This window comes from Schistocerca cancellata, unplaced genomic scaffold (assembly GCF_023864275.1).
Source record: "Schistocerca cancellata isolate TAMUIC-IGC-003103 unplaced genomic scaffold, iqSchCanc2.1 HiC_scaffold_686, whole genome shotgun sequence".
NCBI lineage: Eukaryota > Metazoa > Arthropoda > Insecta > Orthoptera > Acrididae > Schistocerca > Schistocerca cancellata.
Genome location: NW_026046697.1, coordinates 76,772 through 95,184, shown reverse-complemented (window position 1 = coordinate 95,184; position 18,413 = coordinate 76,772). Strand labels below are relative to the sequence as shown.

The 18,413-nt window shown below is 53.3% G+C and overlaps 36 non-coding genes across 36 annotated transcripts; all 36 read left to right on the top strand.

Moving 5' to 3' along the window:
* The first annotated feature begins 354 nt into the window (after positions 1-354).
* On the top strand, positions 355-426 carry Trnae-cuc (transfer RNA glutamic acid (anticodon CUC)). Its single transcript has one exon. It is a non-coding gene; the product is annotated as a tRNA-Glu (tRNA).
* A 371-nt stretch (positions 427-797) lies between these two features.
* On the top strand, positions 798-869 carry Trnah-gug (transfer RNA histidin (anticodon GUG)). Its single transcript has one exon. It is a non-coding gene; the product is annotated as a tRNA-His (tRNA).
* A 440-nt stretch (positions 870-1,309) lies between these two features.
* Trnal-uag (transfer RNA leucine (anticodon UAG)) lies at positions 1,310-1,391 on the top strand. The gene has a single exon. It is a non-coding gene; the product is annotated as a tRNA-Leu (tRNA).
* An 887-nt stretch (positions 1,392-2,278) lies between these two features.
* Trnah-gug (transfer RNA histidin (anticodon GUG)) lies at positions 2,279-2,350 on the top strand. Its single transcript has one exon. It is a non-coding gene; the product is annotated as a tRNA-His (tRNA).
* Positions 2,351-2,790: 440 nt separating this feature from the next.
* Positions 2,791-2,872, top strand: Trnal-uag (transfer RNA leucine (anticodon UAG)). Its single transcript has one exon. It is a non-coding gene; the product is annotated as a tRNA-Leu (tRNA).
* Positions 2,873-3,316: 444 nt separating this feature from the next.
* Positions 3,317-3,388, top strand: Trnae-cuc (transfer RNA glutamic acid (anticodon CUC)). The gene has a single exon. It is a non-coding gene; the product is annotated as a tRNA-Glu (tRNA).
* Positions 3,389-3,762: 374 nt separating this feature from the next.
* Positions 3,763-3,834, top strand: Trnah-gug (transfer RNA histidin (anticodon GUG)). The gene has a single exon. It is a non-coding gene; the product is annotated as a tRNA-His (tRNA).
* A 439-nt stretch (positions 3,835-4,273) lies between these two features.
* On the top strand, positions 4,274-4,355 carry Trnal-uag (transfer RNA leucine (anticodon UAG)). Its single transcript has one exon. It is a non-coding gene; the product is annotated as a tRNA-Leu (tRNA).
* A 444-nt stretch (positions 4,356-4,799) lies between these two features.
* On the top strand, positions 4,800-4,871 carry Trnae-cuc (transfer RNA glutamic acid (anticodon CUC)). Its single transcript has one exon. It is a non-coding gene; the product is annotated as a tRNA-Glu (tRNA).
* Positions 4,872-5,245: 374 nt separating this feature from the next.
* On the top strand, positions 5,246-5,317 carry Trnah-gug (transfer RNA histidin (anticodon GUG)). The gene has a single exon. It is a non-coding gene; the product is annotated as a tRNA-His (tRNA).
* A 439-nt stretch (positions 5,318-5,756) lies between these two features.
* Positions 5,757-5,838, top strand: Trnal-uag (transfer RNA leucine (anticodon UAG)). Its single transcript has one exon. It is a non-coding gene; the product is annotated as a tRNA-Leu (tRNA).
* A 444-nt stretch (positions 5,839-6,282) lies between these two features.
* On the top strand, positions 6,283-6,354 carry Trnae-cuc (transfer RNA glutamic acid (anticodon CUC)). Its single transcript has one exon. It is a non-coding gene; the product is annotated as a tRNA-Glu (tRNA).
* Positions 6,355-6,728: 374 nt separating this feature from the next.
* Positions 6,729-6,800, top strand: Trnah-gug (transfer RNA histidin (anticodon GUG)). Its single transcript has one exon. It is a non-coding gene; the product is annotated as a tRNA-His (tRNA).
* Positions 6,801-7,239: 439 nt separating this feature from the next.
* On the top strand, positions 7,240-7,321 carry Trnal-uag (transfer RNA leucine (anticodon UAG)). Its single transcript has one exon. It is a non-coding gene; the product is annotated as a tRNA-Leu (tRNA).
* Positions 7,322-7,765: 444 nt separating this feature from the next.
* Positions 7,766-7,837, top strand: Trnae-cuc (transfer RNA glutamic acid (anticodon CUC)). The gene has a single exon. It is a non-coding gene; the product is annotated as a tRNA-Glu (tRNA).
* Positions 7,838-8,211: 374 nt separating this feature from the next.
* Positions 8,212-8,283, top strand: Trnah-gug (transfer RNA histidin (anticodon GUG)). The gene has a single exon. It is a non-coding gene; the product is annotated as a tRNA-His (tRNA).
* Positions 8,284-8,722: 439 nt separating this feature from the next.
* Positions 8,723-8,804, top strand: Trnal-uag (transfer RNA leucine (anticodon UAG)). The gene has a single exon. It is a non-coding gene; the product is annotated as a tRNA-Leu (tRNA).
* A 444-nt stretch (positions 8,805-9,248) lies between these two features.
* On the top strand, positions 9,249-9,320 carry Trnae-cuc (transfer RNA glutamic acid (anticodon CUC)). Its single transcript has one exon. It is a non-coding gene; the product is annotated as a tRNA-Glu (tRNA).
* A 374-nt stretch (positions 9,321-9,694) lies between these two features.
* Trnah-gug (transfer RNA histidin (anticodon GUG)) lies at positions 9,695-9,766 on the top strand. The gene has a single exon. It is a non-coding gene; the product is annotated as a tRNA-His (tRNA).
* Positions 9,767-10,205: 439 nt separating this feature from the next.
* Positions 10,206-10,287, top strand: Trnal-uag (transfer RNA leucine (anticodon UAG)). Its single transcript has one exon. It is a non-coding gene; the product is annotated as a tRNA-Leu (tRNA).
* A 444-nt stretch (positions 10,288-10,731) lies between these two features.
* On the top strand, positions 10,732-10,803 carry Trnae-cuc (transfer RNA glutamic acid (anticodon CUC)). The gene has a single exon. It is a non-coding gene; the product is annotated as a tRNA-Glu (tRNA).
* A 374-nt stretch (positions 10,804-11,177) lies between these two features.
* Trnah-gug (transfer RNA histidin (anticodon GUG)) lies at positions 11,178-11,249 on the top strand. Its single transcript has one exon. It is a non-coding gene; the product is annotated as a tRNA-His (tRNA).
* A 439-nt stretch (positions 11,250-11,688) lies between these two features.
* Positions 11,689-11,770, top strand: Trnal-uag (transfer RNA leucine (anticodon UAG)). Its single transcript has one exon. It is a non-coding gene; the product is annotated as a tRNA-Leu (tRNA).
* A 444-nt stretch (positions 11,771-12,214) lies between these two features.
* Trnae-cuc (transfer RNA glutamic acid (anticodon CUC)) lies at positions 12,215-12,286 on the top strand. The gene has a single exon. It is a non-coding gene; the product is annotated as a tRNA-Glu (tRNA).
* Positions 12,287-12,660: 374 nt separating this feature from the next.
* Trnah-gug (transfer RNA histidin (anticodon GUG)) lies at positions 12,661-12,732 on the top strand. Its single transcript has one exon. It is a non-coding gene; the product is annotated as a tRNA-His (tRNA).
* A 439-nt stretch (positions 12,733-13,171) lies between these two features.
* On the top strand, positions 13,172-13,253 carry Trnal-uag (transfer RNA leucine (anticodon UAG)). Its single transcript has one exon. It is a non-coding gene; the product is annotated as a tRNA-Leu (tRNA).
* Positions 13,254-13,697: 444 nt separating this feature from the next.
* On the top strand, positions 13,698-13,769 carry Trnae-cuc (transfer RNA glutamic acid (anticodon CUC)). Its single transcript has one exon. It is a non-coding gene; the product is annotated as a tRNA-Glu (tRNA).
* Positions 13,770-14,143: 374 nt separating this feature from the next.
* On the top strand, positions 14,144-14,215 carry Trnah-gug (transfer RNA histidin (anticodon GUG)). Its single transcript has one exon. It is a non-coding gene; the product is annotated as a tRNA-His (tRNA).
* Positions 14,216-14,654: 439 nt separating this feature from the next.
* Trnal-uag (transfer RNA leucine (anticodon UAG)) lies at positions 14,655-14,736 on the top strand. The gene has a single exon. It is a non-coding gene; the product is annotated as a tRNA-Leu (tRNA).
* A 444-nt stretch (positions 14,737-15,180) lies between these two features.
* Trnae-cuc (transfer RNA glutamic acid (anticodon CUC)) lies at positions 15,181-15,252 on the top strand. The gene has a single exon. It is a non-coding gene; the product is annotated as a tRNA-Glu (tRNA).
* A 374-nt stretch (positions 15,253-15,626) lies between these two features.
* On the top strand, positions 15,627-15,698 carry Trnah-gug (transfer RNA histidin (anticodon GUG)). The gene has a single exon. It is a non-coding gene; the product is annotated as a tRNA-His (tRNA).
* Positions 15,699-16,137: 439 nt separating this feature from the next.
* On the top strand, positions 16,138-16,219 carry Trnal-uag (transfer RNA leucine (anticodon UAG)). Its single transcript has one exon. It is a non-coding gene; the product is annotated as a tRNA-Leu (tRNA).
* A 444-nt stretch (positions 16,220-16,663) lies between these two features.
* Positions 16,664-16,735, top strand: Trnae-cuc (transfer RNA glutamic acid (anticodon CUC)). Its single transcript has one exon. It is a non-coding gene; the product is annotated as a tRNA-Glu (tRNA).
* A 374-nt stretch (positions 16,736-17,109) lies between these two features.
* On the top strand, positions 17,110-17,181 carry Trnah-gug (transfer RNA histidin (anticodon GUG)). The gene has a single exon. It is a non-coding gene; the product is annotated as a tRNA-His (tRNA).
* Positions 17,182-17,620: 439 nt separating this feature from the next.
* Trnal-uag (transfer RNA leucine (anticodon UAG)) lies at positions 17,621-17,702 on the top strand. Its single transcript has one exon. It is a non-coding gene; the product is annotated as a tRNA-Leu (tRNA).
* A 444-nt stretch (positions 17,703-18,146) lies between these two features.
* Trnae-cuc (transfer RNA glutamic acid (anticodon CUC)) lies at positions 18,147-18,218 on the top strand. The gene has a single exon. It is a non-coding gene; the product is annotated as a tRNA-Glu (tRNA).
* Positions 18,219-18,413: the final 195 nt, after the last annotated feature.

Sequence of the window (18,413 nt, the reverse complement as noted above, 5' to 3'; positions counted from 1 at the left end):
GAGCGGTCTCAGGCGCTGGTTTCAGGCACAAGTCTCTTCGGAGGCGTGGGTTCGAATCCCACTGCTGCCAAACGTGTAATGTTTCCTGCATCGAAGTCACATGCACTCATTGCCCGCAAAGGAAACAGCACAACAAGGCGTGAGCGTCTGCTTCGTGAAGTGTCGTAGAAACAGTACGTGGTGCAACGGCAGGATTTGTAGGCGCCTTTTGCTCTCATCACTGCTGGCGTTCGTCTCCACGATATGCGTCCAGAGCATGCCGCTCTATAGCGTGCGAGAGTGGATTTTTTACAGTTGTCGTCAGTTAATCGTGGGTGGTTGCCTGCGTTCGCTGGAGGAGCACTGGCGTTGTAATCCGGTGTAGTCTAGTGGCTAGGATACCTGGCTCTCACCCAGGAGGCCCGGGTTCGATTCCCGGTACCGGAAATGCGCGTTTTTGTTGCTCCTCTTATGCGACTTGTCTCGACTTTGCTCGACTGACGCTACGCTGACGCGTGCAGAAAGCCACGTTAAGTATGATTCGTGGCAACACCCGACGGCGAGAGAGATGCTGTGTCTGTCCACTTGTTATCGAGTCACATGTCTGTAGTCAAGAGGCTTGGAGGACTGCAAGACATTGCCACGGAGGTGAATGCAGCTAACCACTGTAGTTAGTGTCCCGACAGCGCAGGCACGTTCATCTGCTCGTATGCATGTGATGGAGACCGTGTCTGCCACTGCTGTGGCGTACACCTTGGCCTAGGCTTTGCTGTGTATCGACACTTGCATTCCAAGCTGCTTTCGGGGGCGCCTCCGTGGCCGTGATCGTCTAGTGGTTAGGACATTGCGTTGTGGCCGCAATAACCCAGGTTCGAATCCTGGTCACGGCAATTTTGAAAGTTTTTCCTTGCTGCCGTTGCATTGACGATAGTGCACGAGTACTCGAAATCACAGTGCTTTCTTGGTTTTCACTCGTGTTCCGCAGGCCGCAGTTTGTACTTGAGCTCACATATGTTTGTTACATGGAGCATTCTAGCTCCGCCTGACAGGTACAGCCTACGATACTTTAGTGGTTACGGAAAGCCCAGGTTCGAAACCTGGTCACGGCACGAAAACGTCTCTTGATGCTGTCTCCTTAACTACGACAGCTACAGACAAGTGGCGTCGCTACCATATGGCGGGCACGGCATTTTTCTTGTTGTGGGTGGCCTAAAGAGACGCTTCCAGTGGGAGAGCAGTGAAAATACATGGCACGGCGATTGCCAAGATACTTCCATTTCGAAGTGATCTTTGTAGTACAAAGGAACGTTTTGCCCGCCGCTCTTGCAAGGGTAACGTGGCCGAGCGGTCTAAGGCGCTGGTTTTAGGCACCAGTCTCTTCTGAGGCGTGGGTTCGAATCCCACCGTTGCCAATTTTGGCGTCTCATTTTTGTGCCGTTGCTGTGTGTTCTCGTGGAGTAGGTCGCAGCTCATGTGACGCGCGTGTTGCGTAGGTAGCGTGGCCGAGCGGTCTCAGGCGCTGTTTCAGGCACAAGTCTCTTCGGAGGCGTGGGTTCGAATCCCACTGCTGCCAACGTGTAATGTTTCCTGCATCGAAGTCACATGCACTCATTGCCCGCAAAGGAAACAGCACAACAAGGCGTGAGCGTCTGCTTCGTGAAGTGTCGTAGAACAGTACGTGGTGCAACGGCAGGATTTGTAGGCGCCTTTTGCTCTCATCACTGCCTGGCGTTCGTCTCCACGATATGCGTCCAGAGCATGCCGCTCTATAGCGTGCGAGAGTGGATTTTTTACAGTTGTCGTCAGTTAATCGTGGGTGGTTGCTGCGTTCGCTGGAGGAGCACTGGCGTTGTAATCCGGTGTAGTCTAGTGGCTAGGATACCTGGCTCTCACCCAGGAGTCCCGGGTTCGATTCCGTACCGGAAATGCGCGTTTTTGTTGCTCCTCTTATGCGACTTGTCTCGACTTGTCTCGACTGACGCTACGCTGACGCGTGCAGAAAGCCACGTTAAGTATGATTCGTGGCAACACCCGACGGCGAGAGAGATGCTGTGTCTGTCCACTTGTTATCGAGTCACATGTCTGTAGTCAAGAGGCTTGGAGGACTGCAAGACATTGCCACGGAGGTGAATGCAGCTAACCACTGTAGTTAGTGTCCCGACAGCGCAGGCACGTTCATCTGCTCGTATGCATGTGATGGAGACCGTGTCTGCCACTGCTGTGGCGTACACCTTGGCCTAGGCTTTGCTGTGTATCGACACTTGCATTCCAGCCAGCTGCTTTCGGGGGCGCCTCCGTGGCCGTGATCGTCTAGTGGTTAGGACATTGCGTTGTGGCCGCAATAACCCAGGTTCGAATCCTGGTCACGGCAATTTTGAAAGTTTTTCCTTGCTGCCGTTGCATTGACGATAGTGCACGAGTACTCGAAATCACAGTGCTTTCTTGGTTTTTCACTCGTGTTCCGCAGGCCGCAGTTTGTACTTGAGCTCACATATGTTTGTTACATGGAGCATTCTAGCTCCGCCTGACAGGTACAGCTACGATACTTTAGTGGTTACGGAAAGCCCAGGTTCGAAACCTGGTCACGGCACGAAAACGTCTCTTGATGCTGTCTCCTTAACTACGACAGCTACAGACAAGTGGGCGTCGCTACCATATGGCGGGCACGGCATTTTCTTGTTGTGGGTGGCCTAAAGAGACGCTTCCAGTGGGAGAGCAGTGAAAATACATGGCACGGCGATTGCCAAGATACTTCCATTTCGAAGTGATCTTTGTAGTACAAAGGGAACGTTTTGCCGCCGCTCTTGCAAGGGTAACGTGGCCGAGCGGTCTAAGGCGCTGGTTTTAGGCACCAGTCTCTTCTGAGGCGTGGGTTCGAATCCCACCGTTGCCAATTTTGGCGTCTCATTTTTGTGCCGTTGCTGTGTGTTCTCGTGGAGTAGGACGCAGCTCATGTGACGCGCGTGTTGCGTAGGTAGCGTGGCCGAGCGGTCTCAGGCGCTGGTTTCAGGCACAAGTCTCTTCGGAGGCGTGGGTTCGAATCCCACTGCTGCCAAACGTGTAATGTTTCCTGCATCGAAGTCACATGCACTCATTGCCCGCAAAGGAAACAGCACAACAAGGCGTGAGCGTCTGCTTCGTGAAGTGTCGTAGAACAGTACGTGGTGCAACGGCAGGATTTGTAGGCGCCTTTTGCTCTCATCACTGCTGGCGTTCGTCTCCACGATATGCGTCCAGAGCATGCCGCTCTATAGCGTGCGAGAGTGGATTTTTTACAGTTGTCGTCAGTTAATCGTGGGTGGTTGCTGCGTTCGCTGGAGGAGCACTGGCGTTGTAATCCGGTGTAGTCTAGTGGCTAGGATACCTGGCTCTCACCCAGGAGGCCCGGGTTCGATTCCCGGTACCGGAAATGCGCGTTTTTGTTGCTCCTCTTATGCGACTTGTCTCGACTTTGCTCGACTGACGCTACGCTGACGCGTGCAGAAAGCCACGTTAAGTATGATTCGTGGCAACACCCGACGGCGAGAGAGATGCTGTGTCTGTCCACTTGTTATCGAGTCACATGTCTGTAGTCAAGAGGCTTGGAGGACTGCAAGACATTGCCACGGAGGTGAATGCAGCTAACCACTGTAGTTAGTGTCCCGACAGCGCAGGCACGTTCATCTGCTCGTATGCATGTGATGGAGACCGTGTCTGCCACTGCTGTGGCGTACACCTTGGCCTAGGCTTTGCTGTGTATCGACACTTGCATTCCAGCCAGCTGCTTTCGGGGGCGCCTCCGTGGCCGTGATCGTCTAGTGGTTAGGACATTGCGTTGTGGCCGCAATAACCCAGGTTCGAATCCTGGTCACGGCAATTTTGAAAGTTTTTCCTTGCTGCCGTTGCATTGACGATAGTGCACGAGTACTCGAAATCACAGTGCTTTCTTGGTTTTTCACTCGTGTTCCGCAGGCCGCAGTTTGTACTTGAGCTCACATATGTTTGTTACATGGAGCATTCTAGCTCCGCCTGACAGGTACAGCTACGATACTTTAGTGGTTACGGAAAGCCCAGGTTCGAAACCTGGTCACGGCACGAAAACGTCTCTTGATGCTGTCTCCTTAACTACGACAGCTACAGACAAGTGGCGTCGCTACCATATGGCGGGCACGGCATTTTCTTGTTGTGGGTGGCCTAAAGAGACGCTTCCAGTGGGAGAGCAGTGAAAATACATGGCACGGCGATTGCCAAGATACTTCCATTTCGAAGTGATCTTTGTAGTACAAAGGGAACGTTTTGCCGCCGCTCTTGCAAGGGTAACGTGGCCGAGCGGTCTAAGGCGCTGGTTTTAGGCACCAGTCTCTTCTGAGGCGTGGGTTCGAATCCCACCGTTGCCAATTTTGGCGTCTCATTTTTGTGCCGTTGCTGTGTGTTCTCGTGGAGTAGGTCGCAGCTCATGTGACGCGCGTGTTGCGTAGGTAGCGTGGCCGAGCGGTCTCAGGCGCTGGTTTCAGGCACAAGTCTCTTCGGAGGCGTGGGTTCGAATCCCACTGCTGCCAAACGTGTAATGTTTCCTGCATCGAAGTCACATGCACTCATTGCCCGCAAAGGAAACAGCACAACAAGGCGTGAGCGTCTGCTTCGTGAAGTGTCGTAGAACAGTACGTGGTGCAACGGCAGGATTTGTAGGCGCCTTTTGCTCTCATCACTGCTGGCGTTCGTCTCCACGATATGCGTCCAGAGCATGCCGCTCTATAGCGTGCGAGAGTGGATTTTTTACAGTTGTCGTCAGTTAATCGTGGGTGGTTGCTGCGTTCGCTGGAGGAGCACTGGCGTTGTAATCCGGTGTAGTCTAGTGGCTAGGATACCTGGCTCTCACCCAGGAGTCCCGGGTTCGATTCCCGGTACCGGAAATGCGCGTTTTTGTTGCTCCTCTTATGCGACTTGTCTCGACTTGTCTCGACTGACGCTACGCTGACGCGTGCAGAAAGCCACGTTAAGTATGATTCGTGGCAACACCCGACGGCGAGAGAGATGCTGTGTCTGTCCACTTGTTATCGAGTCACATGTCTGTAGTCAAGAGGCTTGGAGGACTGCAAGACATTGCCACGGAGGTGAATGCAGCTAACCACTGTAGTTAGTGTCCCGACAGCGCAGGCACGTTCATCTGCTCGTATGCATGTGATGGAGACCGTGTCTGCCACTGCTGTGGCGTACACCTTGGCCTAGGCTTTGCTGTGTATCGACACTTGCATTCCAGCCAGCTGCTTTCGGGGGCGCCTCCGTGGCCGTGATCGTCTAGTGGTTAGGACATTGCGTTGTGGCCGCAATAACCCAGGTTCGAATCCTGGTCACGGCAATTTTGAAAGTTTTTCCTTGCTGCCGTTGCATTGACGATAGTGCACGAGTACTCGAAATCACAGTGCTTTCTTGGTTTTTCACTCGTGTTCCGCAGGCCGCAGTTTGTACTTGAGCTCACATATGTTTGTTACATGGAGCATTCTAGCTCCGCCTGACAGGTACAGCTACGATACTTTAGTGGTTACGGAAAGCCCAGGTTCGAAACCTGGTCACGGCACGAAAACGTCTCTTGATGCTGTCTCCTTAACTACGACAGCTACAGACAAGTGGCGTCGCTACCATATGGCGGGCACGGCATTTTCTTGTTGTGGGTGGCCTAAAGAGACGCTTCCAGTGGGAGAGCAGTGAAAATACATGGCACGGCGATTGCCAAGATACTTCCATTTCGAAGTGATCTTTGTAGTACAAAGGGAACGTTTTGCCGCCGCTCTTGCAAGGGTAACGTGGCCGAGCGGTCTAAGGCGCTGGTTTTAGGCACCAGTCTCTTCTGAGGCGTGGGTTCGAATCCCACCGTTGCCAATTTTGGCGTCTCATTTTTGTGCCGTTGCTGTGTGTTCTCGTGGAGTAGGACGCAGCTCATGTGACGCGCGTGTTGCGTAGGTAGCGTGGCCGAGCGGTCTCAGGCGCTGGTTTCAGGCACAAGTCTCTTCGGAGGCGTGGGTTCGAATCCCACTGCTGCCAAACGTGTAATGTTTCCTGCATCGAAGTCACATGCACTCATTGCCCGCAAAGGAAACAGCACAACAAGGCGTGAGCGTCTGCTTCGTGAAGTGTCGTAGAACAGTACGTGGTGCAACGGCAGGATTTGTAGGCGCCTTTTGCTCTCATCACTGCTGGCGTTCGTCTCCACGATATGCGTCCAGAGCATGCCGCTCTATAGCGTGCGAGAGTGGATTTTTTACAGTTGTCGTCAGTTAATCGTGGGTGGTTGCTGCGTTCGCTGGAGGAGCACTGGCGTTGTAATCCGGTGTAGTCTAGTGGCTAGGATACCTGGCTCTCACCCAGGAGGCCCGGGTTCGATTCCCGGTACCGGAAATGCGCGTTTTTGTTGCTCCTCTTATGCGACTTGTCTCGACTTTGCTCGACTGACGCTACGCTGACGCGTGCAGAAAGCCACGTTAAGTATGATTCGTGGCAACACCCGACGGCGAGAGAGATGCTGTGTCTGTCCACTTGTTATCGAGTCACATGTCTGTAGTCAAGAGGCTTGGAGGACTGCAAGACATTGCCACGGAGGTGAATGCAGCTAACCACTGTAGTTAGTGTCCCGACAGCGCAGGCACGTTCATCTGCTCGTATGCATGTGATGGAGACCGTGTCTGCCACTGCTGTGGCGTACACCTTGGCCTAGGCTTTGCTGTGTATCGACACTTGCATTCCAGCCAGCTGCTTTCGGGGGCGCCTCCGTGGCCGTGATCGTCTAGTGGTTAGGACATTGCGTTGTGGCCGCAATAACCCAGGTTCGAATCCTGGTCACGGCAATTTTGAAAGTTTTTCCTTGCTGCCGTTGCATTGACGATAGTGCACGAGTACTCGAAATCACAGTGCTTTCTTGGTTTTTCACTCGTGTTCCGCAGGCCGCAGTTTGTACTTGAGCTCACATATGTTTGTTACATGGAGCATTCTAGCTCCGCCTGACAGGTACAGCTACGATACTTTAGTGGTTACGGAAAGCCCAGGTTCGAAACCTGGTCACGGCACGAAAACGTCTCTTGATGCTGTCTCCTTAACTACGACAGCTACAGACAAGTGGCGTCGCTACCATATGGCGGGCACGGCATTTTCTTGTTGTGGGTGGCCTAAAGAGACGCTTCCAGTGGGAGAGCAGTGAAAATACATGGCACGGCGATTGCCAAGATACTTCCATTTCGAAGTGATCTTTGTAGTACAAAGGGAACGTTTTGCCGCCGCTCTTGCAAGGGTAACGTGGCCGAGCGGTCTAAGGCGCTGGTTTTAGGCACCAGTCTCTTCTGAGGCGTGGGTTCGAATCCCACCGTTGCCAATTTTGGCGTCTCATTTTTGTGCCGTTGCTGTGTGTTCTCGTGGAGTAGGTCGCAGCTCATGTGACGCGCGTGTTGCGTAGGTAGCGTGGCCGAGCGGTCTCAGGCGCTGGTTTCAGGCACAAGTCTCTTCGGAGGCGTGGGTTCGAATCCCACTGCTGCCAAACGTGTAATGTTTCCTGCATCGAAGTCACATGCACTCATTGCCCGCAAAGGAAACAGCACAACAAGGCGTGAGCGTCTGCTTCGTGAAGTGTCGTAGAACAGTACGTGGTGCAACGGCAGGATTTGTAGGCGCCTTTTGCTCTCATCACTGCTGGCGTTCGTCTCCACGATATGCGTCCAGAGCATGCCGCTCTATAGCGTGCGAGAGTGGATTTTTTACAGTTGTCGTCAGTTAATCGTGGGTGGTTGCTGCGTTCGCTGGAGGAGCACTGGCGTTGTAATCCGGTGTAGTCTAGTGGCTAGGATACCTGGCTCTCACCCAGGAGTCCCGGGTTCGATTCCCGGTACCGGAAATGCGCGTTTTTGTTGCTCCTCTTATGCGACTTGTCTCGACTTGTCTCGACTGACGCTACGCTGACGCGTGCAGAAAGCCACGTTAAGTATGATTCGTGGCAACACCCGACGGCGAGAGAGATGCTGTGTCTGTCCACTTGTTATCGAGTCACATGTCTGTAGTCAAGAGGCTTGGAGGACTGCAAGACATTGCCACGGAGGTGAATGCAGCTAACCACTGTAGTTAGTGTCCCGACAGCGCAGGCACGTTCATCTGCTCGTATGCATGTGATGGAGACCGTGTCTGCCACTGCTGTGGCGTACACCTTGGCCTAGGCTTTGCTGTGTATCGACACTTGCATTCCAGCCAGCTGCTTTCGGGGGCGCCTCCGTGGCCGTGATCGTCTAGTGGTTAGGACATTGCGTTGTGGCCGCAATAACCCAGGTTCGAATCCTGGTCACGGCAATTTTGAAAGTTTTTCCTTGCTGCCGTTGCATTGACGATAGTGCACGAGTACTCGAAATCACAGTGCTTTCTTGGTTTTTCACTCGTGTTCCGCAGGCCGCAGTTTGTACTTGAGCTCACATATGTTTGTTACATGGAGCATTCTAGCTCCGCCTGACAGGTACAGCTACGATACTTTAGTGGTTACGGAAAGCCCAGGTTCGAAACCTGGTCACGGCACGAAAACGTCTCTTGATGCTGTCTCCTTAACTACGACAGCTACAGACAAGTGGCGTCGCTACCATATGGCGGGCACGGCATTTTCTTGTTGTGGGTGGCCTAAAGAGACGCTTCCAGTGGGAGAGCAGTGAAAATACATGGCACGGCGATTGCCAAGATACTTCCATTTCGAAGTGATCTTTGTAGTACAAAGGGAACGTTTTGCCGCCGCTCTTGCAAGGGTAACGTGGCCGAGCGGTCTAAGGCGCTGGTTTTAGGCACCAGTCTCTTCTGAGGCGTGGGTTCGAATCCCACCGTTGCCAATTTTGGCGTCTCATTTTTGTGCCGTTGCTGTGTGTTCTCGTGGAGTAGGTCGCAGCTCATGTGACGCGCGTGTTGCGTAGGTAGCGTGGCCGAGCGGTCTCAGGCGCTGGTTTCAGGCACAAGTCTCTTCGGAGGCGTGGGTTCGAATCCCACTGCTGCCAAACGTGTAATGTTTCCTGCATCGAAGTCACATGCACTCATTGCCCGCAAAGGAAACAGCACAACAAGGCGTGAGCGTCTGCTTCGTGAAGTGTCGTAGAACAGTACGTGGTGCAACGGCAGGATTTGTAGGCGCCTTTTGCTCTCATCACTGCTGGCGTTCGTCTCCACGATATGCGTCCAGAGCATGCCGCTCTATAGCGTGCGAGAGTGGATTTTTTACAGTTGTCGTCAGTTAATCGTGGGTGGTTGCTGCGTTCGCTGGAGGAGCACTGGCGTTGTAATCCGGTGTAGTCTAGTGGCTAGGATACCTGGCTCTCACCCAGGAGTCCCGGGTTCGATTCCCGGTACCGGAAATGCGCGTTTTTGTTGCTCCTCTTATGCGACTTGTCTCGACTTGTCTCGACTGACGCTACGCTGACGCGTGCAGAAAGCCACGTTAAGTATGATTCGTGGCAACACCCGACGGCGAGAGAGATGCTGTGTCTGTCCACTTGTTATCGAGTCACATGTCTGTAGTCAAGAGGCTTGGAGGACTGCAAGACATTGCCACGGAGGTGAATGCAGCTAACCACTGTAGTTAGTGTCCCGACAGCGCAGGCACGTTCATCTGCTCGTATGCATGTGATGGAGACCGTGTCTGCCACTGCTGTGGCGTACACCTTGGCCTAGGCTTTGCTGTGTATCGACACTTGCATTCCAGCCAGCTGCTTTCGGGGGCGCCTCCGTGGCCGTGATCGTCTAGTGGTTAGGACATTGCGTTGTGGCCGCAATAACCCAGGTTCGAATCCTGGTCACGGCAATTTTGAAAGTTTTTCCTTGCTGCCGTTGCATTGACGATAGTGCACGAGTACTCGAAATCACAGTGCTTTCTTGGTTTTTCACTCGTGTTCCGCAGGCCGCAGTTTGTACTTGAGCTCACATATGTTTGTTACATGGAGCATTCTAGCTCCGCCTGACAGGTACAGCTACGATACTTTAGTGGTTACGGAAAGCCCAGGTTCGAAACCTGGTCACGGCACGAAAACGTCTCTTGATGCTGTCTCCTTAACTACGACAGCTACAGACAAGTGGCGTCGCTACCATATGGCGGGCACGGCATTTTCTTGTTGTGGGTGGCCTAAAGAGACGCTTCCAGTGGGAGAGCAGTGAAAATACATGGCACGGCGATTGCCAAGATACTTCCATTTCGAAGTGATCTTTGTAGTACAAAGGGAACGTTTTGCCGCCGCTCTTGCAAGGGTAACGTGGCCGAGCGGTCTAAGGCGCTGGTTTTAGGCACCAGTCTCTTCTGAGGCGTGGGTTCGAATCCCACCGTTGCCAATTTTGGCGTCTCATTTTTGTGCCGTTGCTGTGTGTTCTCGTGGAGTAGGTCGCAGCTCATGTGACGCGCGTGTTGCGTAGGTAGCGTGGCCGAGCGGTCTCAGGCGCTGGTTTCAGGCACAAGTCTCTTCGGAGGCGTGGGTTCGAATCCCACTGCTGCCAAACGTGTAATGTTTCCTGCATCGAAGTCACATGCACTCATTGCCCGCAAAGGAAACAGCACAACAAGGCGTGAGCGTCTGCTTCGTGAAGTGTCGTAGAACAGTACGTGGTGCAACGGCAGGATTTGTAGGCGCCTTTTGCTCTCATCACTGCTGGCGTTCGTCTCCACGATATGCGTCCAGAGCATGCCGCTCTATAGCGTGCGAGAGTGGATTTTTTACAGTTGTCGTCAGTTAATCGTGGGTGGTTGCTGCGTTCGCTGGAGGAGCACTGGCGTTGTAATCCGGTGTAGTCTAGTGGCTAGGATACCTGGCTCTCACCCAGGAGTCCCGGGTTCGATTCCCGGTACCGGAAATGCGCGTTTTTGTTGCTCCTCTTATGCGACTTGTCTCGACTTGTCTCGACTGACGCTACGCTGACGCGTGCAGAAAGCCACGTTAAGTATGATTCGTGGCAACACCCGACGGCGAGAGAGATGCTGTGTCTGTCCACTTGTTATCGAGTCACATGTCTGTAGTCAAGAGGCTTGGAGGACTGCAAGACATTGCCACGGAGGTGAATGCAGCTAACCACTGTAGTTAGTGTCCCGACAGCGCAGGCACGTTCATCTGCTCGTATGCATGTGATGGAGACCGTGTCTGCCACTGCTGTGGCGTACACCTTGGCCTAGGCTTTGCTGTGTATCGACACTTGCATTCCAGCCAGCTGCTTTCGGGGGCGCCTCCGTGGCCGTGATCGTCTAGTGGTTAGGACATTGCGTTGTGGCCGCAATAACCCAGGTTCGAATCCTGGTCACGGCAATTTTGAAAGTTTTTCCTTGCTGCCGTTGCATTGACGATAGTGCACGAGTACTCGAAATCACAGTGCTTTCTTGGTTTTTCACTCGTGTTCCGCAGGCCGCAGTTTGTACTTGAGCTCACATATGTTTGTTACATGGAGCATTCTAGCTCCGCCTGACAGGTACAGCTACGATACTTTAGTGGTTACGGAAAGCCCAGGTTCGAAACCTGGTCACGGCACGAAAACGTCTCTTGATGCTGTCTCCTTAACTACGACAGCTACAGACAAGTGGCGTCGCTACCATATGGCGGGCACGGCATTTTCTTGTTGTGGGTGGCCTAAAGAGACGCTTCCAGTGGGAGAGCAGTGAAAATACATGGCACGGCGATTGCCAAGATACTTCCATTTCGAAGTGATCTTTGTAGTACAAAGGGAACGTTTTGCCGCCGCTCTTGCAAGGGTAACGTGGCCGAGCGGTCTAAGGCGCTGGTTTTAGGCACCAGTCTCTTCTGAGGCGTGGGTTCGAATCCCACCGTTGCCAATTTTGGCGTCTCATTTTTGTGCCGTTGCTGTGTGTTCTCGTGGAGTAGGTCGCAGCTCATGTGACGCGCGTGTTGCGTAGGTAGCGTGGCCGAGCGGTCTCAGGCGCTGGTTTCAGGCACAAGTCTCTTCGGAGGCGTGGGTTCGAATCCCACTGCTGCCAAACGTGTAATGTTTCCTGCATCGAAGTCACATGCACTCATTGCCCGCAAAGGAAACAGCACAACAAGGCGTGAGCGTCTGCTTCGTGAAGTGTCGTAGAACAGTACGTGGTGCAACGGCAGGATTTGTAGGCGCCTTTTGCTCTCATCACTGCTGGCGTTCGTCTCCACGATATGCGTCCAGAGCATGCCGCTCTATAGCGTGCGAGAGTGGATTTTTTACAGTTGTCGTCAGTTAATCGTGGGTGGTTGCTGCGTTCGCTGGAGGAGCACTGGCGTTGTAATCCGGTGTAGTCTAGTGGCTAGGATACCTGGCTCTCACCCAGGAGTCCCGGGTTCGATTCCCGGTACCGGAAATGCGCGTTTTTGTTGCTCCTCTTATGCGACTTGTCTCGACTTGTCTCGACTGACGCTACGCTGACGCGTGCAGAAAGCCACGTTAAGTATGATTCGTGGCAACACCCGACGGCGAGAGAGATGCTGTGTCTGTCCACTTGTTATCGAGTCACATGTCTGTAGTCAAGAGGCTTGGAGGACTGCAAGACATTGCCACGGAGGTGAATGCAGCTAACCACTGTAGTTAGTGTCCCGACAGCGCAGGCACGTTCATCTGCTCGTATGCATGTGATGGAGACCGTGTCTGCCACTGCTGTGGCGTACACCTTGGCCTAGGCTTTGCTGTGTATCGACACTTGCATTCCAGCCAGCTGCTTTCGGGGGCGCCTCCGTGGCCGTGATCGTCTAGTGGTTAGGACATTGCGTTGTGGCCGCAATAACCCAGGTTCGAATCCTGGTCACGGCAATTTTGAAAGTTTTTCCTTGCTGCCGTTGCATTGACGATAGTGCACGAGTACTCGAAATCACAGTGCTTTCTTGGTTTTTCACTCGTGTTCCGCAGGCCGCAGTTTGTACTTGAGCTCACATATGTTTGTTACATGGAGCATTCTAGCTCCGCCTGACAGGTACAGCTACGATACTTTAGTGGTTACGGAAAGCCCAGGTTCGAAACCTGGTCACGGCACGAAAACGTCTCTTGATGCTGTCTCCTTAACTACGACAGCTACAGACAAGTGGCGTCGCTACCATATGGCGGGCACGGCATTTTCTTGTTGTGGGTGGCCTAAAGAGACGCTTCCAGTGGGAGAGCAGTGAAAATACATGGCACGGCGATTGCCAAGATACTTCCATTTCGAAGTGATCTTTGTAGTACAAAGGGAACGTTTTGCCGCCGCTCTTGCAAGGGTAACGTGGCCGAGCGGTCTAAGGCGCTGGTTTTAGGCACCAGTCTCTTCTGAGGCGTGGGTTCGAATCCCACCGTTGCCAATTTTGGCGTCTCATTTTTGTGCCGTTGCTGTGTGTTCTCGTGGAGTAGGTCGCAGCTCATGTGACGCGCGTGTTGCGTAGGTAGCGTGGCCGAGCGGTCTCAGGCGCTGGTTTCAGGCACAAGTCTCTTCGGAGGCGTGGGTTCGAATCCCACTGCTGCCAAACGTGTAATGTTTCCTGCATCGAAGTCACATGCACTCATTGCCCGCAAAGGAAACAGCACAACAAGGCGTGAGCGTCTGCTTCGTGAAGTGTCGTAGAACAGTACGTGGTGCAACGGCAGGATTTGTAGGCGCCTTTTGCTCTCATCACTGCTGGCGTTCGTCTCCACGATATGCGTCCAGAGCATGCCGCTCTATAGCGTGCGAGAGTGGATTTTTTACAGTTGTCGTCAGTTAATCGTGGGTGGTTGCTGCGTTCGCTGGAGGAGCACTGGCGTTGTAATCCGGTGTAGTCTAGTGGCTAGGATACCTGGCTCTCACCCAGGAGTCCCGGGTTCGATTCCCGGTACCGGAAATGCGCGTTTTTGTTGCTCCTCTTATGCGACTTGTCTCGACTTGTCTCGACTGACGCTACGCTGACGCGTGCAGAAAGCCACGTTAAGTATGATTCGTGGCAACACCCGACGGCGAGAGAGATGCTGTGTCTGTCCACTTGTTATCGAGTCACATGTCTGTAGTCAAGAGGCTTGGAGGACTGCAAGACATTGCCACGGAGGTGAATGCAGCTAACCACTGTAGTTAGTGTCCCGACAGCGCAGGCACGTTCATCTGCTCGTATGCATGTGATGGAGACCGTGTCTGCCACTGCTGTGGCGTACACCTTGGCCTAGGCTTTGCTGTGTATCGACACTTGCATTCCAGCCAGCTGCTTTCGGGGGCGCCTCCGTGGCCGTGATCGTCTAGTGGTTAGGACATTGCGTTGTGGCCGCAATAACCCAGGTTCGAATCCTGGTCACGGCAATTTTGAAAGTTTTTCCTTGCTGCCGTTGCATTGACGATAGTGCACGAGTACTCGAAATCACAGTGCTTTCTTGGTTTTTCACTCGTGTTCCGCAGGCCGCAGTTTGTACTTGAGCTCACATATGTTTGTTACATGGAGCATTCTAGCTCCGCCTGACAGGTACAGCTACGATACTTTAGTGGTTACGGAAAGCCCAGGTTCGAAACCTGGTCACGGCACGAAAACGTCTCTTGATGCTGTCTCCTTAACTACGACAGCTACAGACAAGTGGCGTCGCTACCATATGGCGGGCACGGCATTTTCTTGTTGTGGGTGGCCTAAAGAGACGCTTCCAGTGGGAGAGCAGTGAAAATACATGGCACGGCGATTGCCAAGATACTTCCATTTCGAAGTGATCTTTGTAGTACAAAGGAAACGTTTTGCCGCCGCTCTTGCAAGGGTAACGTGGCCGAGCGGTCTAAGGCGCTGGTTTTAGGCACCAGTCTCTTCTGAGGCGTGGGTTCGAATCCCACCGTTGCCAATTTTGGCGTCTCATTTTTGTGCCGTTGCTGTCTGTTCTCGTGGAGTAGGACGCAGCTCATGTGACGCGCGTGTTGCGTAGGTAGCGTGGCCGAGCGGTCTCAGGCGCTGGTTTCAGGCACAAGTCTCTTCGGAGGCGTGGGTTCGAATCCCACTGCTGCCAAACGTGTAATGTTTCCTGCATCGAAGTCACATGCACTCATTGCCCGCAAAGGAAACAGCACAACAAGGCGTGAGCGTCTGCTTCGTGAAGTGTCGTAGAACAGTACGTGGTGCAACGGCAGGATTTGTAGGCGCCTTTTGCTCTCATCACTGCTGGCGTTCGTCTCCACGATATGCGTCCAGAGCATGCCGCTCTATAGCGTGCGAGAGTGGATTTTTTACAGTTGTCGTCAGTTAATCGTGGGTGGTTGCTGCGTTCGCTGGAGGAGCACTGGCGTTGTAATCCGGTGTAGTCTAGTGGCTAGGATACCTGGCTCTCACCCAGGAGGCCCGGGTTCGATTCCCGGTACCGGAAATGCGCGTTTTTGTTGCTCCTCTTATGCGACTTGTCTCGACTTGTCTCGACTGACGCTACGCTGACGCGTGCAGAAAGCCACGTTAAGTATGATTCGTGGCAACACCCGACGGCGAGAGAGATGCTGTGTCTGTCCACTTGTTATCGAGTCACATGTCTGTAGTCAAGAGGCTTGGAGGACTGCAAGACATTGCCACGGAGGTGAATGCAGCTAACCACTGTAGTTAGTGTCCCGACAGCGCAGGCACGTTCATCTGCTCGTATGCATGTGATGGAGACCGTGTCTGCCACTGCTGTGGCGTACACCTTGGCCTAGGCTTTGCTGTGTATCGACACTTGCATTCCAGCCAGCTGCTTTCGGGGGCGCCTCCGTGGCCGTGATCGTCTAGTGGTTAGGACATTGCGTTGTGGCCGCAATAACCCAGGTTCGAATCCTGGTCACGGCAATTTTGAAAGTTTTTCCTTGCTGCCGTTGCATTGACGATAGTGCACGAGTACTCGAAATCACAGTGCTTTCTTGGTTTTTCACTCGTGTTCCGCAGGCCGCAGTTTGTACTTGAGCTCACATATGTTTGTTACATGGAGCATTCTAGCTCCGCCTGACAGGTACAGCTACGATACTTTAGTGGTTACGGAAAGCCCAGGTTCGAAACCTGGTCACGGCACGAAAACGTCTCTTGATGCTGTCTCCTTAACTACGACAGCTACAGACAAGTGGCGTCGCTACCATATGGCGGGCACGGCATTTTCTTGTTGTGGGTGGCCTAAAGAGACGCTTCCAGTGGGAGAGCAGTGAAAATACATGGCACGGCGATTGCCAAGATACTTCCATTTCGAAGTGATCTTTGTAGTACAAAGGGAACGTTTTGCCGCCGCTCTTGCAAGGGTAACGTGGCCGAGCGGTCTAAGGCGCTGGTTTTAGGCACCAGTCTCTTCTGAGGCGTGGGTTCGAATCCCACCGTTGCCAATTTTGGCGTCTCATTTTTGTGCCGTTGCTGTGTGTTCTCGTGGAGTAGGTCGCAGCTCATGTGACGCGCGTGTTGCGTAGGTAGCGTGGCCGAGCGGTCTCAGGCGCTGGTTTCAGGCACAAGTCTCTTCGGAGGCGTGGGTTCGAATCCCACTGCTGCCAAACGTGTAATGTTTCCTGCATCGAAGTCACATGCACTCATTGCCCGCAAAGGAAACAGCACAACAAGGCGTGAGCGTCTGCTTCGTGAAGTGTCGTAGAACAGTACGTGGTGCAACGGCAGGATTTGTAGGCGCCTTTTGCTCTCATCACTGCTGGCGTTCGTCTCCACGATATGCGTCCAGAGCATGCCGCTCTATAGCGTGCGAGAGTGGATTTTTTACAGTTGTCGTCAGTTAATCGTGGGTGGTTGCTGCGTTCGCTGGAGGAGCACTGGCGTTGTAATCCGGTGTAGTCTAGTGGCTAGGATACCTGGCTCTCACCCAGGAGTCCCGGGTTCGATTCCCGGTACCGGAAATGCGCGTTTTTGTTGCTCCTCTTATGCGACTTGTCTCGACTTTGCTCGACTGACGCTACGCTGACGCGTGCAGAAAGCCACGTTAAGTATGATTCGTGGCAACACCCGACGGCGAGAGAGATGCTGTGTCTGTCCACTTGTTATCGAGTCACATGTCTGTAGTCAAGAGGCTTGGAGGACTGCAAGACATTGCCACGGAGGTGAATGCAGCTAACCACTGTAGTTAGTGTCCCGACAGCGCAGGCACGTTCATCTGCTCGTATGCATGTGATGGAGACCGTGTCTGCCACTGCTGTGGCGTACACCTTGGCCTAGGTTTTGCTGTGTATCGACACTTGCATTCCAGGCAGCTGCTTTCGGGGGCGCCTCCGTGGCCGTGATCGTCTAGTGGTTAGGACATTGCGTTGTGGCCGCAATAACCCAGGTTCGAATCCTGGTCACGGCAATTTTGAAAGTTTTTCCTTGCTGCCGTTGCATTGACGATAGTGCACGAGTACTCGAAATCACAGTGCTTTCTTGGTTTTTCACTCGTGTTCCGCAGGCCGCAGTTTGTACTTGAGCTCACATATGTTTGTTACATGGAGCATTCTAGCTCCGCCTGACAGGTACAGCTACGATACTTTAGTGGTTACGGAAAGCCCAGGTTCGAAACCTGGTCACGGCACGAAAACGTCTCTTGATGCTGTCTCCTTAACTACGACAGCTACAGACAAGTGGCGTCGCTACCATATGGCGGGCACGGCATTTTCTTGTTGTGGGTGGCCTAAAGAGACGCTTCCAGTGGGAGAGCAGTGAAAATACATGGCACGGCGATTGCCAAGATACTTCCATTTCGAAGTGATCTTTGTAGTACAAAGGGAACGTTTTGCCGCCGCTCTTGCAAGGGTAACGTGGCCGAGCGGTCTAAGGCGCTGGTTTTAGGCACCAGTCTCTTCTGAGGCGTGGGTTCGAATCCCACCGTTGCCAATTTTGGCGTCTCATTTTTGTGCCGTTGCTGTGTGTTCTCGTGGAGTAGGTCGCAGCTCATGTGACGCGCGTGTTGCGTAGGTAGCGTGGCCGAGCGGTCTCAGGCGCTGGTTTCAGGCACAAGTCTCTTCGGAGGCGTGGGTTCGAATCCCACTGCTGCCAAACGTGTAATGTTTCCTGCATCGAAGTCACATGCACTCATTGCCCGCAAAGGAAACAGCACAACAAGGCGTGAGCGTCTGCTTCGTGAAGTGTCGTAGAACAGTACGTGGTGCAACGGCAGGATTTGTAGGCGCCTTTTGCTCTCATCACTGCTGGCGTTCGTCTCCACGATATGCGTCCAGAGCATGCCGCTCTATAGCGTGCGAGAGTGGATTTTTTACAGTTGTCGTCAGTTAATCGTGGGTGGTTGCTGCGTTCGCTGGAGGAGCACTGGCGTTGTAATCCGGTGTAGTCTAGTGGCTAGGATACCTGGCTCTCACCCAGGAGTCCCGGGTTCGATTCCCGGTACCGGAAATGCGCGTTTTTGTTGCTCCTCTTATGCGACTTGTCTCGACTTTGCTCGACTGACGCTACGCTGACGCGTGCAGAAAGCCACGTTAAGTATGATTCGTGGCAACACCCGACGGCGAGAGAGATGCTGTGTCTGTCCACTTGTTATCGAGTCACATGTCTGTAGTCAAGAGGCTTGGAGGACTGCAAGACATTGCC